Source organism: Eubalaena glacialis, chromosome 1 (assembly GCF_028564815.1).
Source record: "Eubalaena glacialis isolate mEubGla1 chromosome 1, mEubGla1.1.hap2.+ XY, whole genome shotgun sequence".
In the NCBI taxonomy this organism is placed as follows: Eukaryota; Metazoa; Chordata; class Mammalia; order Artiodactyla; family Balaenidae; genus Eubalaena; species Eubalaena glacialis.
Genome location: NC_083716.1, coordinates 71,162,771 through 71,176,629, shown reverse-complemented (window position 1 = coordinate 71,176,629; position 13,859 = coordinate 71,162,771).

Genomic DNA, 13,859 nt, shown 5'->3' with positions numbered 1-13,859 from the left:
AACCCAGAAGATGGTAAACCGTGTGATCGGAAAAGGTTTCTAAAACGCACCTCATTTCTCCTCTCCTTGTGCTCGGGTTCGCCATTCCAGCCGCTTCACTAACAATCTCCCTACTTGGAGAATCAGCACCGTTGACCTCCTGTTTCGTACAGGTCGCAATTTGTCCTGACGATGAACGGGAAGAGGGGGAACCAATGAGAGACTAGCTCTAGGTGTTGGGACAGGCACAGGCCACTCTATTTTCCCATCAGGAAGAAGAATGAACCACAGGCTCAGCCTGCCCCCCGGAACCAGAATAGGGCCTGAAGCAATCCTGCGCTTTTGCGGCCAGCTCCCAAAAAAGCGAGTTGACAAATGGAGCTCAGGGGCACTGCAATTCACAAACCTGCAGAGTTATAAATGAGAACTCTCGTGCACAAATATATTGAGGGAAGGCAACGAAGAGGATTTGAAAGCAAGGCAGAATTGCAGGAAACAGATTTCAGGAGGTAGATTCGACTTGCCTTGAAAGCACATGAAAAGCGGCAAAGCGTTGACAATGATGCCCTTGGCCAAAAAGGGCGTATGCGTTTTTTCCTGAATATATTCAGGAAAAAACGCATACGCCCTTTTTGGCCAACCAAGCAAGCCGGAAAGGCAAATCGGCGCTACAAACAAGTCTCGCTTGCCAGAGGTCAAAAGGGCCATGCTGAAAAAAGTGTAAAAACCAGAAATTCAGGACAGGCCATGGAGACATGGGAGCCTTGCTACGCTGATGGGCGCGATGGAAATTGCCAACAGCCACTCTGGAGAAGTGTACGCTGCGTCCTGTAACATGTAATAGACACAGCTGAGAGAGCATAGGGCACTTCCACTCATGGGCGTAGAAATCGGGAAACCTAAAAATCAACAAGACACAGGCACCCCAAAGTTTAGGGCTGCTCTGTTTCCAAGAACCTCCACTTCGGTACACCTTAAATATCCCAGGAAAGAGGAAAATGGATAAAGAAGTTGTGGTACTTATGCACAATGGAATATCAATCAGCCATGAAATCAGTGTCATAAGGCTAGTAGCAGCATGATGAGTGGATTTAGGGACGATGACTCTAAGTGAAGTAAGTCACACAGAAAAGGACACTTATCCTAAGATATCACTTATAGAGGGAATGTCAAAATCGCTACACCTGAACTGAAGTCCCAAAAAGAACAGAGTCACACATTTAGAAAACACACTATGGCTGCTTAACGGGAAAGTGAGGTGGGGCGATGCATAAAACAAGGGTTTCAAATTAGCTCAGATACCGTTCCAGAAGCCAAATATGTAATAGACAAGACCTACTCCCTGCTCAGTGAAATGGACTCAACACCCCCTATTCACCGCCCAAGAATATATCTGACTAGGAAGAGTCTTAAAACCTATATATTGATATCTCTCTGGAAGTGAATCAAGAGGGTGTAAAGCGGCATAAACACAGCAGGGAAAAGCAGCTAAACCCCATTATAAATATAGATTACTTAAAAAAAAACCCATAAAACAAAGACAGTGAAAGAGAGAGAAATTCTTACAAAATCCGTTCAGGGGCTCTGATGCAACCTGGATTGACCATATCTAGACCCACAGCTGGATGAGACATAAGGCTGGACACTCTTGGGGCTGAGAGGATTGGTGAGGTTGGGTGAGCAAACGCAGACCCTTTAAAGTAATACTGCGTGGTACCCATGCCATGGGTCCCAAATCTCCTGGTTCAAGGGCATCTTCCTACATCGAAAACATGCCTGGGAAACCCAAAGTTGGTACACTGTGTGATCGGGAAAGGTTTCTAAAAAGCACCTCATTTCTCCTCTCCTTGTGCTCGGGTTCGCCATTCCAGCCGCTTCACTAACCATCTCTCTACTTGGAGAATCAGCACCGTTGACCTCCTGTTTCGTACAGGTCGCAATTTGTCCTGACGATGAACGGGAAGAGGGGGAACCAATGAGAGACTAGCTCTAGGTGTTGGGACAGGCACAGGTCACTCTATTTTCCCATCAGGAAGAAGAATGAACCACAGGCTCAGCCTGCCCCCCGGAACCAGAATAGGCCCTGAAGCAATCCTGCGCTTTTGCGGCCAGCTCCCAAAAAAGCGAGTTGACAAATGGAGCTCAGGGGCACTGCAATTCACAAACCTGCAGAGTTATAAATGAGAACTCTCGTCCACAAATATATTGAGGGAAGGCAACGAAGAGGATTTGAAAGCAAGGCAGAATTGCAGGAAACAGATTTCAGGAGGTAGATTCGACTCGCCTTGAAAGCACATGAAAAGCGGCAAAGCGTTGACAATGATGCCCTTGGCCAAAAAGGGCGTATGCGTTTTTTCCTGAATATATTCAGGAAAAAACGCATACGCCCTTTTTGGCCAACCAAGCAAGCCGGAAAGGCCAATCGGCGCTACAAAGAAGTCTCGATTGCCAGCGGTCAAAAGGGCCATGCTGAAAAAAGTGTAAAAACCAGAAATGCAGGACAGGCCATGGAGACATGGGAGCCTTGCTACGCTGATGGGCGGGATGGAAATTGCCAACAGCCACTCTGGAGAAGTGTACGCTGCGTCCTGTAACATGTAATAGACACAGCTGAGAGAGCATAGGGCACTTCCACTCATGGGCGTAGAAATCGGGAAACCTAAAAATCAACAAGACACAGGCACCCCAAAGTTTAGGGCTGCTCTGTTTCCAAGAACCTCCACTTCGGTACACCTTAAGTATCCCAGGAAAGAGGAAAATGGATAAAGAAGTTGTGGTACTTATGCACAATGGAATATCACTCAGCCATGAAATCAGTGTCATAAGGCTAGTAGCAGCATGATGAGTGGATTTAGGGACGATGACTCTAAGTGAAGTAAGTCACACAGAAAAGGACACTCATCCTAAGATATCACTTATAGAGGGAATGTCAAAATCGCTACACCTGAACTGAAGTCCCAAACAGAACAGAGTCACACATTTAGAAAACACACTATGGCTGCTTAACGGGAAAGTGAGGTGGGGCGATGCATAAAACAAGGGTTTCAAATTAGCTCAGATACCGTTCCAGAAGCCAAATATGTAATAGACAAGACCTACTCCCTGCTCAGTGAACTGGACTCAACACCCCCTATTCACCGCCCAAGAATATATCTGACTAGGAAGAGTCTTAAAACCTATGTATTGATATCTCTCTGGAAGTGAATCAAGAGGGTGTAAAGCGGCATAAACACAGCAGGGAAAAGCAGCTAAACCCCATTATAAAACTAGATTACTTAAAAAAAAAAAACCCCATAAAACAAAGACAGTGAAAGAGAGAGAAATTCTTACAAAATCCGTTCAGGGGCTCTGATGCAACCTGGATTGACCATATCTAGACCCACAGCTGGATGAGACAGAAGGCTGGACACTCTTGGGGCTGAGAGGATTGGTGAGGTTGGGTGAGCAAACGCAGACCCTTTAAAGTAATAGTGCGTGGTACTCATGCCATGGGTCCCAAATCTCCAGGTTCAAGGGCATCTTCCTACATCGAAAACATGCCTGGGAAACCCAGAAGATGGCACACCGTGTGACAGGGAAAGGTTTCTAAAACGCACCTCATTTCTCCTCTTCTTGTGCTCGGGTTCGCCATTCCAGCCGCTTCACTAACAATCTCCCTACTTGGAGAATCAGCACCGTTGACCTCCTGTTTCGTACAGCTCGCAATTTGTCCTGAGGATGAACGGGAAGAGGGGGAACCAATGAGAGACTAGCTCTAGGTGTTGGGACAGGCACAGGTCACTCTATTTTCCCATCAGGAAGAAGAATGAACCACAGGCTCAGCCTGCCCCCCGGAACCAGAATAGGGCCTGAAGCAATCCTGCGCTTTTGCGGCCAGCTCCCAAAAAAGCGAGTTGACAAATGGAGCTCAGGGGCACTGCAATTCACAAACCTGCAGAGTTATAAATGAGAACTCTCGTCCACAAATATATTGAGGGAAGGCAACGAAGAGGATTTGAAAGCAAGGCAGAATTGCAGGAAACAGATTTCAGGAGGTAGATTCGACTCGCCTTGAAAGCACATGAAAAGCGGCAAAGCGTTGACAATGATGCCCTTGGCCAAAAAGGGCGTATGCGTTTTTTCCTGAATATATTCAGGAAAAAACGCATACGCCCTTTTTGGCCAACCAAGCAAGCCGGAAAGGCAAATCGGCGCTACAAACAAGTCTCGCTTGCCAGCGGTCAAAAGGGCCATGCTGAAAAAAGTGTAAAAACCAGAAATGCAGGACAGGCCATGGAGACATGGGAGCCTTGCTACGCTGATGGGCGGGATGGAAATTGCCAACAGCCACTCTGGAGAAGTGTACGCTGCGTCCTGTAACATGTAATAGACACAGCTGAGAGAGCATAGGGCACTTCCACTCATGGGCGTAGAAATCGGGAAACCTAAAAATCAACAAGACACAGGCACCCCAAAGTTTAGGGCTGCTCTGTTTCCAAGAACCTCCACTTCGGTACACCTTAAATATCCCAGGAAAGAGGAAAATGCATAAAGAAGTTGTGGTACTTATGCACAATGGAATATCACTCAGCCATGAAATCAGTGTCATAAGGCTAGTAGCAGCATGATGAGTGGATTTAGGGACGATGACTCTAAGTGAAGTAAGTCACACAGAAAAGGACACTTATCCTAAGATATCACTTATAGAGGGAATGTCAAAATCGCTACACCTGAACTGAAGTCCCAAACAGAACACAGTCACACATTTAGAAAACACACTATGGCTGCTTAACGGGAAAGTGAGGTGGGGCGATGCATAAAACAAGGGTTTCAAATTAGCTCAGATACCGTTCCAGAAGCCAAATATGTAATAGACAAGACCTACTCCCTGCTCAGTGAACTGGACTCAACACCCCCTATTCACCGCCCAAGAATATATCTGACTAGGAAGAGTCTTAAAACCTATGTATTGATATCTCTCTGGAAGTGAATCAAGAGGGTGTAAAGCGGCATAAACACAGCAGGGAAAAGCAGCTAAACCCCATTATAAATATAGATTACTTAAAAAAAAACCCATAAAACAAAGACAGTGAAAGAGAGAGAAATTCTTACAAAATCCGTTCAGGGGCTCTGATGCAACCTGGATTGACCATATCTAGACCCACAGCTGGATGAGACAGAAGGCTGGACACTCTTGGGGCTGAGAGGATTGGTGAGGTTGGGTGAGCAAACGCAGACCCTTTAAAGTAATACTGCGTGGTACCCATGCCATGGGTCCCAAATCTCCAGGTTCAAGGGCATCTTCCTACATCGAAAACATGCCTGGGAAACCCAGAAGATGGTAAACCGTGTGATCGGAAAAGGTTTCTAAAACGCACCTCATTTCTCCTCTCCTTGTGCTCGGGTTCGCCATTCCAGCCGCTTCACTAACAATCTCCCTACTCGGAGAATCAGCACCGTTGACCTCCTGTTTCGTACAGGTCGCAATTTGTCCTGACGATGAACGGGAAGAGGGGGAACCAATGAGAGACTAGCTCTAGGTGTTGGGACAGGCACAGGCCACTCTATTTTCCCATCAGGAAGAAGAATGAACCACAGGCTCAGCCTGCCCCCCGGAACCAGAATAGGGCCTGAAGCAATCCTGCGCTTTTGCGGCCAGCTCCCAAAAAAGCGAGTTGACAAATGGAGCTCAGGGGCACTGCAATTCACAAACCTGCAGAGTTATAAATGAGAACTCTCGTCCACAAATATATTGAGGGAAGGCAACGAAGAGGATTTGAAAGCAAGGCAGAATTGCAGGAAACAGATTTCAGGAGGTAGATTCGACTCGCCTTGAAAGCACATGAAAAGCGGCAAAGCGTTGACAATGATGCCCTTGGCCAAAAAGGGCGTATGCGTTTTTTCCTGAATATATTCAGGAAAAAACGCATACGCCCTTTTTGGCCAACCAAGCAAGCCGGAAAGGCAAATCGGCGCTACAAACAAGTCTCGCTTGCCAGAGGTCAAAAGGGCCATGCTGAAAAAAGTGTAAAAACCAGAAATGCAGGACAGGCCATGGAGACATGGGAGCCTTGCTACGCTGATGGGCGCGATGGCAATTGCCAACAGCCACTCTGGAGAAGTGTACGCTGCGTCCTGTAACATGTAATAGACACAGCTGAGAGAGCATAGGGCACTTCCACTCATGGGCGTAGAAATCGGGAAACCTAAAAATCAACAAGACACAGGCACCCCAAAGTTTAGGGCTGCTCTGTTTCCAAGAACCTCCACTTCGGTACACCTTAAATATCCCAGGAAAGAGGAAAATGGATAAAGAAGTTGTGGTACTTATGCACAATGGAATATCAATCAGCCATGAAATCAGTGTCATAAGGCTAGTAGCAGCATGATGAGTGGATTTAGGGACGATGACTCTAAGTGAAGTAAGTCACACAGAAAAGGACACTTATCCTAAGATATCACTTATAGAGGGAATGTCAAAATCGCTACACCTGAACTGAAGTCCCAAACAGAACAGAGTCACACATTTAGAAAACACACTATGGCTGCTTAACGGGAAAGTGAGGTGGGGCGATGCATAAAACAAGGGTTTCAAATTAGCTCAGATACCGTTCCAGAAGCCAAATATGTAATAGACAAGACCTACTCCCTGCTCAGTGAAATGGACTCAACACCCCCTATTCACCGCCCAAGAATATATCTGACTAGGAAGAGTCTTAAAACCTATATATTGATATCTCTCTGGAAGTGAATCAAGAGGGTGTAAAGCGGCATAAACACAGCAGGGAAAAACAGCTAAACCCCATTATAAAAATAGATTACTTAAAAAAAAACCCATAAAACAAAGACAGTGAAAGAGAGAGAAATTCTTACAAAATCCGTTCAGGGGCTCTGATGCAACCTGGATTGACCATATCTAGACCCACAGCTGGATGAGACAGAAGGCTGGACACTCTTGGGGCTGAGAGGATTGGTGAGGTTGGGTGAGCAAACGCAGACCCTTTAAAGTAATAGTGCGTGGTACCCATGCCATGGGTCCCAAATCTCCTGGTTCAAGGGCATCTTCCTACATCGAAAACATGCCTGGGAAACCCAAAGTTGGTACACTGTGTGATCGGGAAAGGTTTCTAAAAAGCACCTCATTTCTCCTCTCCTTGTGCTCGGGTTCGCCATTCCAGCCGCTTCACTAACAATCTCCCTAGTTGGAGAATCAGCACCGTTGACCTCCTGTTTCGTACAGGTCGCAATTTGTCCTGACGATGAACGGGAAGAGGGGGAACCAATGAGAGACTAGCTCTAGGTGTTGGGACAGGCACAGGCCACTCTATTTTCCCATCAGGAAGAAGAATGAACCACAGGCTCAGCCTGCCCGCCGGAACCAGAATAGGGGCTGAAGCAATCCTGCGCTTTTGCGGCCAGCTCCCAAAAAAGCGAGTTGACAAATGGAGCTCAGGGGCACTGCAATTCACAAACCTGCAGAGTTATAAATGAGAACTCTCGTCCACAAATATATTGAGGGAAGGCAACGAAGAGGATTTGAAAGCAAGGCAGAATTGCAGGAAACAGATTTCAGGAGGTAGATTCGACTCGCCTTGAAAGCACATGAAAAGCGGCAAAGCGTTGACAATGATGCCCTTGGCCAAAAAGGGCGTATGCGTTTTTTCCTGAATATATTCAGGAAAAAACGCATACGCCCTTTTTGGCCAACCAAGCAAGCCGGAAAGGCAAATCGGCGCTACAAACAAGTCTCGCTTGCCAGAGGTCAAAAGGGCCATGCTGAAAAAAGTGTAAAAACCAGAAATGCAGGACAGGCCATGGAGACATGGGAGCCTTGCTACGCTGATGGGCGCGATGGCAATTGCCAACAGCCACTCTGGAGAAGTGTACGCTGCGTCCTGTAACATGTAATAGACACAGCTGAGAGAGCATAGGGCACTTCCACTCATGGGCGTAGAAATCGGGAAACCTAAAAATCAACAAGACACAGGCACCCCAAAGTTTAGGGCTGCTCTGTTTCCAAGAACCTCCACTTCGGTACACCTTAAATATCCCAGGAAAGAGGAAAATGGATAAAGAAGTTGTGGTACTTATGCACAATGGAATATCAATCAGCCATGAAATCAGTGTCATAAGGCTAGTAGCAGCATGATGAGTGGATTTAGGGACGATGACTCTAAGTGAAGTAAGTCACACAGAAAAGGACACTTATCCTAAGATATCACTTATAGAGGGAATGTCAAAATCGCTACACCTGAACTGAAGTCCCAAACAGAACAGAGTCACACATTTAGAAAACACACTATGGCTGCTTAACGGGAAAGTGAGGTGGGGCGATGCATAAAACAAGGGTTTCAAATTAGCTCAGATACCGTTCCAGAAGCCAAATATGTAATAGACAAGACCTACTCCCTGCTCAGTGAAATGGACTCAACACCCCCTATTCACCGCCCAAGAATATATCTGACTAGGAAGAGTCTTAAAACCTATATATTGATATCTCTCTGGAAGTGAATCAAGAGGGTGTAAAGCGGCATAAACACAGCAGGGAAAAACAGCTAAACCCCATTATAAAAATAGATTACTTAAAAAAAAACCCATAAAACAAAGACAGTGAAAGAGAGAGAAATTCTTACAAAATCCGTTCAGGGGCTCTGATGCAACCTGGATTGACCATATCTAGACCCACAGCTGGATGAGACAGAAGGCTGGACACTCTTGGGGCTGAGAGGATTGGTGAGGTTGGGTGAGCAAACGCAGACCCTTTAAAGTAATAGTGCGTGGTACCCATGCCATGGGTCCCAAATCTCCTGGTTCAAGGGCATCTTCCTACATCGAAAACATGCCTGGGAAACCCAAAGTTGGTACACTGTGTGATCGGGAAAGGTTTCTAAAAAGCACCTCATTTCTCCTCTCCTTGTGCTCGGGTTCGCCATTCCAGCCGCTTCACTAACAATCTCCCTAGTTGGAGAATCAGCACCGTTGACCTCCTGTTTCGTACAGGTCGCAATTTGTCCTGACGATGAACGGGAAGAGGGGGAACCAATGAGAGACTAGCTCTAGGTTTTGGGACAGGCACAGGCCACTCTATTTTCCCATCAGGAAGAAGAATGAACCACAGGCTCAGCCTGCCCGCCGGAACCAGAATAGGGCCTGAAGCAATCCTGCGCTTTTGCGGCCAGCTCCCAAAAAAGCGAGTTGACAAATGGAGCTCAGGGGCACTGCAATTCACAAACCTGCAGAGTTATAAATGAGAACTCTCGTCCACAAATATATTGAGGGAAGGCAACGAAGAGGATTTGAAAGCAAGGCAGAATTGCAGGAAACAGATTTCAGGAGGTAGATTCGACTCGCCTTGAAAGCACATGAAAAGCGGCAAAGCGTTGACAATGATGCCCTTGGCCAAAAAGGGCGTATGCGTTTTTTCCTGAATATATTCAGGAAAAAACGCATACGCCCTTTTTGGCCAACCAAGCAAGCCGGAAAGGCAAATCGGCGCTACAAAGAAGTCTCGCTTGCCAGCGGTCAAAAGGGCCATGCTGAAAAAAGTGTAAAAACCAGAAATGCAGGACAGGCCATGGAGACATGGGAGCCTTGCTACGCTGATGGGCGGGATGGAAATTGCCAACAGCCACTCTGGAGAAGTGTACGCTGCGTCCTGTAACATGTAATAGACACAGCTGAGAGAGCATAGGGCACTTCCACTCATGGGCGTAGAAATCGGGAAACCTAAAAATCAACAAGACACAGGCACCCCAAAGTTTAGGGCTGCTCTGTTTCCAAGAACCTCCACTTCGGTACACCTTAAATATCCCAGGAAAGAGGAAAATGGATAAAGAAGTTGTGGTACTTATGCACAATGGAATATCAATCAGCCATGAAATCAGTGTCATAAGGCTAGTAGCAGCATGATGAGTGGATTTAGGGACGATGACGCTAAGTGAAGTAAGTCACACAGAAAAGGACACTTATCCTAAGATATCACTTATAGAGGGAATGTCAAAATCGCACACCTGAACTGAATTCCAAAACAGAACAGAGTCACACATTTAGAAAACACACTATGGCTGCTTAACGGGAAAGTGAGGTGGGGCGATGCATAAAACAAGGGTTTCAAATTAGCTCAGATACCGTTCCAGAAGCCAAATATGTAATAGACAAGACCTACTCCCTGCTCAGTGAACTGGACTCAACACCCCCTATTCACCGCCCAAGAATATATCTGACTAGGAAGAGTCTTAAAACCTATGTATTGATATCTCTCTGGAAGTGAATCAAGAGGGTGTAAAGCGGCATAAACACAGCAGGGAAAAACAGCTAAACCCCATTATAAAAATAGATTACTTAAAAAAAAAACCCCATAAAACAAAGACAGTGAAAGAGAGAGAAATTCTTACAAAATCCGTTCAGGGGCTCTGATGCAACCTGGATTGACCATATCTAGACCCACAGCTGGATGAGTCAGAAGGCTGGACACTCTTGGGGCTGAGAGGATTGGTGAGGTTGGGTGAGCAAACGCAGACCCTTTAAAGTAATAGTGCGTGGTACCCATGCCATGGGTCCCAAATCTCCTGGTTCAAGGGCATCTTCCTACATCGAAAACATGCCTGGGAAACCCAAAGTTGGTACACTGTGTGATCGGGAAAGGTTTCTAAAAAGCACCTCATTTCTCCTCTCCTTGTGCTCGGGTTCGCCATTCCAGCCGCTTCACTAACAATCTCCCTACTTGGAGAATCAGCACCGTTGACCTCCTGTTTCGTTCAGGTCGCAATTTGTCCTGACGATGAACGGGAAGAGGGGGAACCAATGAGAGACTAGCTCTAGGTGTTGGGACAGGCACAGGCCACTCTATTTTCCCATCAGGAAGAAGAATGAACCACAGGCTCAGCCTGCCCCCCGGAACCAGAATAGGCCCTGAAGCAATCCTGCGCTTTTGCGGCCAGCTCCCAAAAAAGCGAGTTGACAAATGGAGCTCAGGGGCACTGCAATTCACAAACCTGCAGAGTTATAAATGAGAACTCTCGTGCACAAATATATTGAGGGAAGGCAACGAAGAGGATTTGAAAGCAAGGCAGAATTGCAGGAAACAGATTTCAGGAGGTAGATTCGACTCGCCTTGAAAGCACATGAAAAGCGGCAAAGCGTTGACAATGATGCCCTTGGCCAAAAAGGGCGTATGCGTTTTTTCCTGAATATATTCAGGAAAAAACGCATACGCCCTTTTTGGCCAACCAAGCAAGCCGGAAAGGCCAATCGGCGCTACAAAGAAGTCTCGATTGCCAGCGGTCAAAAGGGCCATGCTGAAAAAAGTGTAAAAACCAGAAATGCAGGACAGGCCATGGAGACATGGGAGCCTTGCTACGCTGATGGGCGGGATGGAAATTGCCAACAGCCACTCTGGAGAAGTGTACGCTGCGTCCTGTAACATGTAATAGACACAGCTGAGAGAGCATAGGGCACTTCCACTCATGGGCGTAGAAATCGGGAAACCTAAAAATCAACAAGACACAGGCACCCCAAAGTTTAGGGCTGCTCTGTTTCCAAGAACCTCCACTTCGGTACACCTTAAGTATCCCAGGAAAGAGGAAAATGGATAAAGAAGTTGTGGTACTTATGCACAATGGAATATCACTCAGCCATGAAATCAGTGTCATAAGGCTAGTAGCAGCATGATGAGTGGATTTAGGGACGATGACTCTAAGTGAAGTAAGTCACACAGAAAAGGACACTTATCCTAAGATATGACTTATAGAGGGAATGTCAAAATCGCTACACCTGAACTGAAGTCCCAAACAGAACAGAGTCACACATTTAGAAAACACACTATGGCTGCTTAACGGGAAAGTGAGGTGGGGCGATGCATAAAACAAGGGTTTCAAATTAGCTCAGATACCGTTCCAGAAGCCAAATATGTAATAGACAAGACCTACTCCCTGCTCAGTGAACTGGACTCAACACCCCCTATTCACCGCCCAAGAATATATCTGACTAGGAAGAGTCTTAAAACCTATATATTGATATCTCTCTGGAAGTGAATCAAGAGGGTGTAAAGCGGCATAAACACAGCAGGGAAAAACAGCTAAACCCCATTATAAAAATAGATTACTTAAAAAAAAACCCATAAAACAAAGACAGTGAAAGAGAGAGAAATTCTTACAAAATCCGTTCAGGGGCTCTGATGCAACCTGGATTGACCATATCTAGACCCACAGCTGGATGAGACAGAAGGCTGGACACTCTTGGGGCTGAGAGGATTGGTGAGGTTGCGTAAGCAAATGCAGACCCTTTAAAGTAATAGTGCGTGGTACCCATGCCATGGGTCCCAAATCTCCAGGTTCAAGGGCATCTTCCTACATCGAAAACATGCATGGGAAACCCAGAAGATGGTACACCGTGTGATCGGAAAAGGTTTCTAAAACGCACCTCATTTCTCCTCTCCTTGTACTCGGGTTCGCCATTCCAGCCGCTTCACTAACAATCTCCGTACTTGGAGAATCAGCACCGTTGACCTCCTGTTTCGTACAGGTCGCAATTTGTCCTGAGGATGAACGGGAAGAGGGGGAACCAATGAGAGACTAGCTCTAGGTGTTGGGACAGGCACAGGCCACTCTATTTTCCCATCAGGAAGAAGAATGAACCACAGGCTCAGCCTGCCCCCCGGAACCAGAATAGGGCCTGAAGCAATCCTGCGCTTTTGCGGCCAGCTCCCAAAAAAGCGAGTTGACAAATGGAGCTCAGGGGCACTGCAATTCACAAACCTGCAGAGTTATAAATGATAACTCTCGTGCACAAATATACTGAGGGAAGGCAACGAAGAGGATTTGAAAGCAAGGCAGAATTGCAGGAAACAGATTTCAGGAGGTAGATTCGACTCGCCTTGAAAGCACATGAAAAGCGGCAAAGCGTTGACAATGATGCCCTTGGCCAAAAAGGGCGTATGCGTTTTTTCCTGAATATACTCAGGAAAAAACGCATACGCCCTTTTTGGCCAACCAAGCAAGCCGGAAAGGCCAATCGGCGCTACAAAGAAGTCTCGCTTGCCAGCGGTCAAAAGGGCCATGCTGAAAAAAGTGTAAAAACCAGAAATGCAGGACAGGCCATGGAGACATGGGAGCCTTGCTACGCTGATGGGCGCGATGGAAATTGCCAACAGCCACTCTGGAGAAGTGTACGCTGCGTCCTGTAACATGTAATAGACACAGCTGAGAGAGCATAGGGCACTTCCACTCATGGGCGTAGAAATCGGGAAACCTAAAAATCAACAAGACACAGGCACCCCAAAGTTTAGGGCTGCTCTGTTTCCAAGAACCTCCACTTCGGTACACCTTAAATATCCCAGGAAAGAGGAAAATGGATAAAGAAGTTGTGGTACTTATGCACAATGGAATATCAATCAGCCATGAAATCAGTGTCATAAGGCTAGTAGCAGCATGATGAGTGGATTTAGGGACGATGACTCTAAGTGAAGTAAGTCACACAGAAAAGGACACTTATCCTAAGATATCACTTATAGAGGGAATGTCAAAATCGCTACACCTGAACTGAAGTCCCAAACAGAACAGAGTCACACATTTAGAAAACACACTATGGCTGCTTAACGGGAAAGTGAGGTGGGGCGATGCATAAAACAAGGGTTTCAAATTAGCTCAGATACCGTTCCAGAAGCCAAATATGTAATAGACAAGACCTACTCCCTGCTCAGTGAACTGGACTCAACACCCCCTATTCACCGCCCAAGAATATATCTGACTAGGAAGAGTCTTAAAACCTATATATTGATATCTCTCTGGAAGTGAATCAAGAGGGTGTAAAGCGGCATAAACACAGCAGGGAAAAGCAGCTAAACCCCATTATAAAAATAGATTACTTAAAAAAAAACCCATAAAACAAAGACAGTGAAAGAG